The sequence below is a fragment of the Triticum dicoccoides genome, unplaced genomic scaffold (assembly GCF_002162155.2).
Source record: "Triticum dicoccoides isolate Atlit2015 ecotype Zavitan unplaced genomic scaffold, WEW_v2.0 scaffold78665, whole genome shotgun sequence".
Classification (NCBI taxonomy): Eukaryota; Viridiplantae; Streptophyta; class Magnoliopsida; order Poales; family Poaceae; genus Triticum; species Triticum dicoccoides.
The window spans coordinates 1-6,017 of NW_021299870.1; the positions used below are offsets into that span (position 1 = coordinate 1).

General features: G+C 51.9%; 1 pseudogene; it reads right to left on the reverse strand.

Moving 5' to 3' along the window:
• Positions 1-5,591: 5,591 nt before the first annotated feature.
• On the reverse strand, positions 5,592-5,730 carry LOC119347881 (annotated as a pseudogene).
• Between the last annotated feature and the right edge of the window lie 287 nt (positions 5,731-6,017).

Sequence of the window (6,017 nt, forward strand, 5' to 3'; positions counted from 1 at the left end):
CGCACCATGTTGAGATGAGTAGCTGAGCCGCACCGAGCCCCCCGAACCAGACGCCATGCCGCCCTCGCGGCCACAACGGCAGTCGTGGTCGCCGGAAAAATTCGGGGCCACCGCCCCGGCGCCCATCTCCGCCGTAAGGACCATGTCGTCCAGGGCCACAATGGAGCTCCAGCCGGAGATCCCTCAACGTGAGAGGGATGGGCCCCCACCGCCATCAATCTCGCGAGGAGGATGAGGACCCGCCACCGCCGTCAGCCTCGCAACCTTAGACCGGAGGCGTCCTTCGGCAGCGAGGGAAGGAGGATCGGAGGAGGAAGGGGCGGCGACTCGCTTGAGGGATCCGCCCGAGTCGCCCCTCCTGGGAGCGACGCGGGGGCAATCCACTTTTTCCGCTGAAATATGGTCTGGTCCGATTTCCAATTGAATGAGACCACTTCTGATCCCTAACTAAATGAGACCACTTTTATTAGAGCATCTCCAATAGAAGATGTAGATGCAAAAATAACTATCTTTACATCTTTGAGGCCGAAACACCTCTTCAACAGATGATGTAGATGTAAAAGAAATTTACATCTCGCCTCTCGGAGATGTAAAATACAACACATTGTGTTGCAAATTTGCATCTCCGCCTACTGGAGATGTAAAAAAGGACAGCCGCGTGTCAACTGGCAACTGCCGTTTCTTTTTGTTTCTGCGCAACCGCCGCTCGTCCGCCGACGGCAACCACATCCAACGTGTTCGACGATATGTCGCAAAGGTAAACAAAAATTGTTTGTGGACTTGTTTGTTATTCTGGTTGTGGATTCCAATAGAATGTGAAGTTGATGATGTACCTTTGTTTGTAGAATTATGAGAATTTAATGTGCAAATGCGGCTATACGGGGGCTGAATAGCAGCCGCGCACTGGCAGTCGGTTTTACATCTCTAGTTTGCATAGTCAGAAAGATTGTTTTGCCGTGGTTATTACCACCGGCCTCTCCTCTATTTATATTTACGTACATAGTATAAGATAGATACAGGTAGTTAGGATTACAACGTGTGCTGGGATTAGATCGTGTGCTGGGATTAGATAAGAATGACCCGCACAACTAACTCAATCTAATCTTAACTATACAACTTGACGTACACGTTTAACATTCCCCCGCAATCTCATCCGGTAGTGAGGTTGAGATTGGTGCGCAGGCGCTCGAGCATAGTCCTGGTGAGAGGTTTGGTGAATGCATCAGCTACTTGATCAGCCGAGGCGACAAACCGTACTTCAAGTGCTCCCATGGCCACCTTCTCTCTTACGAAGTGAAAAACAACCTCGATGTGCTTAGTACGAGCATGGAACACTGGATTAGCAGTCAGGTACGTGGCACCGAGGTTGTCACACCATAAGACGGGTGCTCGAGGTTGTGAGACGTGCAATTCTTTCAACAAGGGCTGTATCCAGGTAGCTTCAGCTGTACCATTTGCGAGGGCCTTGTACTCAGCTTCAGTCGATGATCGTGAAACGGTTGGCTGTTTCCTTGCACTCCATGAGACAAGGTTGGGCCCGAAGAAGAGCGCAAAACCTCCGGTCGATCGCCGGTCGTCGCTGCACCCTGCCCAATCGGCGTCAGTAAACACGCTAATGAGCGTTGACGAGGAGCGTCGAATGGTCAGGCCGGTGGTGACTGTTCCTTTTACAAAACGCAGAATCCACTTTACAGCTTCCCAGTGCACATCTGTGGGCCGCGACAGGTACTGACAGACCTTGTTCACGGCAAAGGAAAGATCTGGTCGAGTCAAAGTTGAGTATTGAAGTGCGCCAACTGTACTGCGGTACCTGAACGCCTCTTCCTCATTCAGACTATGACCCAACTCACGAGACAGCTTCTGATGTGTGCACATAGGGGTAGAAACTGGTTTGCAATTCGCCATATTTGTGCGCTGCAGCAAATCTAGAGCATACTTCTGTTGTGTGAGATTTATTCCCCCTGACTGCGAACCACTTCAACTCCAAGAAAATAATTCAGAGTACCGAGATCCTTAACCGGAAAAGTGGCAGAGAGCTGGCGAAGAAGAGAATCCATAGCCTGGGAGGACGAGCTGACAATGACAATGTCATCCACGTATACCAGCATATAAATAGTCACACCATCATGCATAAAAATGAAGAGGGAAGTATCGGCGGCAGAGGGAACAAAGCCGAGTTGTTGCAGTCGATCACTGAGACGAGCATACCACGCTCGCGGGGATTGCTTTAAACCATAGATGGACTTGTGGAGCTTGCAGACATGGTGTGGCCGAGACGGATCCTGAAACGGAAAGGTGCCATAGCACCCGGGTGTCCCGACACCCTGTTATCCGGCATGTCCAGCGACTTGAAGATTCGTGCCAAGGAATAGTCAGCAGCAGGCCATTTGCATGCGCATGTTAATTAGGCAGCCGTTTTGCAGGGTGTGATGAGAACTGCAGGAGACAGAGTAGGGCCGGTCCTTGGCAGCTGTTTTGCAGGCTGAGCCACTGTATGCATGCGAAAGAGACCTTCTGTTCCGTCCCATCACTGGAAACCATTGGCTCGCCTGCATGTGAAGGTTTATTCTCGTGAGTCAGACCGCTGGAGAGAGAGGGCGCTTTTCTCTTTCTCAGAGAGGTGCTATGAGAGAGAAGTGAGAGAGGCTTGTGTGTAAGAGAAAAAAAAAAGCAGTGAGAGAGGCGTTGAGTTGTGTGCAAGAGAGAGAAAGGAAAAAGGAGCAGAATAGTTTTGTGTAGCCTGTAGTCAACAGTGTTGTTGTTTTATTTTCTAGCAAAAAAGGAACAGTAGTGCCACGGACACTGTTTTTACATTACAATATGGGGAGTCAGGCCAGGAAAAGCAGGTCAGACTGGGCCCAGGTTTGTTTGTTTTCTATCCCTATCCTGCGCTTGATGAGCTGCTAACAGAATCATTTGCTACAGCGAGGCGCACACATCTCGAAGCACCATATTTTGAATGAATGGTACAGATAAAAGGGTGGATCTAAAAATCCATTCTCATCCTGAAAACCAGGAGGTTGCTAGCTGCATGTAGGCGTCCTCTTTGAGAATCCCGTGAAGAAATGCATTGCTTATGTCAACCTGACGAAGATGCCAGCCTCTGGAGATGGCAAGAGAGAGCACAAGACGAACCGTAGCAGGCTTAACAACAGGGGAGAAAGTCTCAGAATAATCAATACCATGCTGCTGTGTGAATCCACGAGCGACGAGCCGAGCCTTGAATTTATCCAGCGAGCCATCCGACTTGTGCTTGACCTTAAAAACCCACTTACAGCTGATGATGTTCTGCCCCGGTGGCCGAGGAACGAGAGTCCATGTGTGATTCTGCTGGAGAGCATCGAACTCAGCATCCATTGCCTGACGCCAATGAGAGTCGGCGAGGGCATCACGATATGTGCGCGGCTCAGCATGAAAGGCGCGACGCCGAGGATCATATCTCACGGTGCCGTCGGACGGGACCAGTGTCTTGACAATGTTGTCACAGAGCCGGGTCTTCATCGGATGTGTCGTAGCAGCAGGAACAGCTGCAACCGGAGACGACGGCGCGGCCGAAGACGGCGACGCTGCCGGAGCGTCGAAGTCCAGCGGACGGGTAGGCAGGCTCGCGTGGGGACCCGGCGGAGACGAGCACGCTGGAGAGCTCGCTCCAGGCGAGCGTGCGGAGGGGTCCCTCACAGAGGAGGCGAGCGGACCATCACGGGAGCCCTGCCCAGGCGTGGACGCGGCCGGGGCTGCAGGTGACGAAGATGCCGGGCTACCGGGGCCAGGCAAGGGAGGATCATCTGCATGGCGAGGCGCGGACGTGCATGGCGACGTCGGTGTTGAGGAGCTGTTGGGTGGCGTCCGATCTGCAGAGGTCACAGAGCTGCTCGAGGCAGGGTTAGCCAACAGGGAAAGATCATATTTTCTCATGCGATCATCAACAACAGCCGGCTCAGAAACAGGAAACAGTGAAGGTGATGGCGTAGGTAAAAGTGGAGCCGAACTGGATGTAGCAAAAGGATACACGTTCTCATCGAACACAACATCACGTGAGATGTAGATGCGCCCACTCGACCGATCCAAACATTTATAGCCTTTGTGCATTGAGCTATAGCCAAGGAAAACACACTGCCTAGATCGGAACTCAAGTTTTCTATTGTTATAAGGGCGCAAATTAGGCCAACAGGCAAATCCAAATGCGCGAAGAAAAGTATAGTCTGGGCGCTCATTTAAAAGACAGCTGATGGGTGTGGCATTTTGGAGGACTCGAGTAGGCATGCGATTAATAAGGTAACACGCGGTGAGAAATGATTCGTCCCAAAAGCGCACAGGAAGTGAGGAGTGGGCGAGCAAGGCAATGCCCGTCTCGACAATGTGCCGATGCTTGCGTTCGGCAATCCCATTTTGTTGGGATGTGTGTGGGCAAGAGACACGATGGTGTATACCCTCACGCTGAAAATACCGAGATAAGCGGTGGTATTCACCACCCCAATCGGATTGAACAGCTCGAATTTTGGTGTTAAGCATACGCTCGACATGTTTCTGGAAATTGTAGAATGCTTGTTCTACATCAGATTTGCGCTTGAGCAAAAAAATCCAGGTGAACCGGCTGAAATCATCTAACAAAACTCACATAATACTTAAACCCGCCGACAGAGGTAACGGCAGGCCCCCATACATCGGAATGAATAAGTTCAAGAGGAGTATGAGTTACATGAGTTGAATCTCGAAAAGGTAATTGATGAACTTTCGCACGTTGACATGCGTCACAAACACTAGACTCGGAAGGTGCACAAGCAAATTTATTTGATCTAAGAACAGACTCAAAAGAACAGACTCAACGACGCCTTTGGATGGATGACCTAATCTTCGATGCCAATGTTCGATGGAGAGCTTGACACCGGAGAGAGCACGATGACTGGACACAAAGGAAGTGGACTTGAGGCTTGGCACCGGGTAGAGACCTCCACGGTATCTACCTTGCAGAAGAACCCTCTTCGTTGCTCGGTCCTTCAAATAAAAAAATTTAGGATGGAATTCGGCAAAGGCATCATTATCAGAAACAAGCTTGTTTACGAAAAGAAGGTGTTTGCTAACATGTGGGACGTGCAAAACATTACGTAAGTATAGAGGTCTAGATGAGCCAGCAATAGTTGAATGACCAACATGAGAAATATGCAGACCTGCACCGTTGGCGACGTGAACCTGGTCCTTGCCGCTGTAACGCTCCTGGAACGAGAGACGATCGAGGTCGCTCGTCAGATGGTCCGTCGCACCGGTGTCCGCATACCAGTGAGGATCGACAGAGTACGAGCCGGTGTTGGCCGAGTTGCCGGAATGCTCCCTGTTGTCCTCCGGCTGGAAGGCATGGTTGAAGCGATTGCGGCAGTGAAGGGCGTCATGGCCAAACTTGCTGCACACCTGACACTTCAGGTTGGAGCGGCCGTTGCCGCGGCCACGCCCCTGTCCACCGCCTTGTCCGCCATGTCCACCGCCTTGTCCGCCATATCCACCGCGTGCACCATTGCCGCCGTGATCATTGCCACGAGCAGCAGCGTTGGCGGAAGGATGGATTTCACCTGACGAGTTCTGCTGCTCCAGGCGAAGTTCAGCGCTAAGGAGGTACGCATAGAAACTGCTGAGACTTACTGGATCATCCCGCGCCGTGATCGACACGATGAGGGGCTCGAACTCGGAGCCCAGGCCGGCGAGCATGTAGCCGAGCACTTCATCGTCAGTGAGGGGCTTGCCGATGGAAGCCATTGCATCAACGAACCCCTTCATCTTGCGGTAGTAGTCGGAGGCAGAGAGGTCCTTCTTCTTCAGGTTGGAAAGCTGATACCTGAGCTGCATGATGCGGGCGCGATTCTGCGACGCGAATATGTCATGCAGTGCAGTCCAAACGGCAGCGGGGGTCGTCAGCTGGGTCATCTGGCCGAGGATGTCCTCGGTCATGGACCCGAGAAGGGCGATCATGACAAGCTGATCCTGCTGGTACCAGCGAAGGAACTCTGGATTGGCCACATCGACGG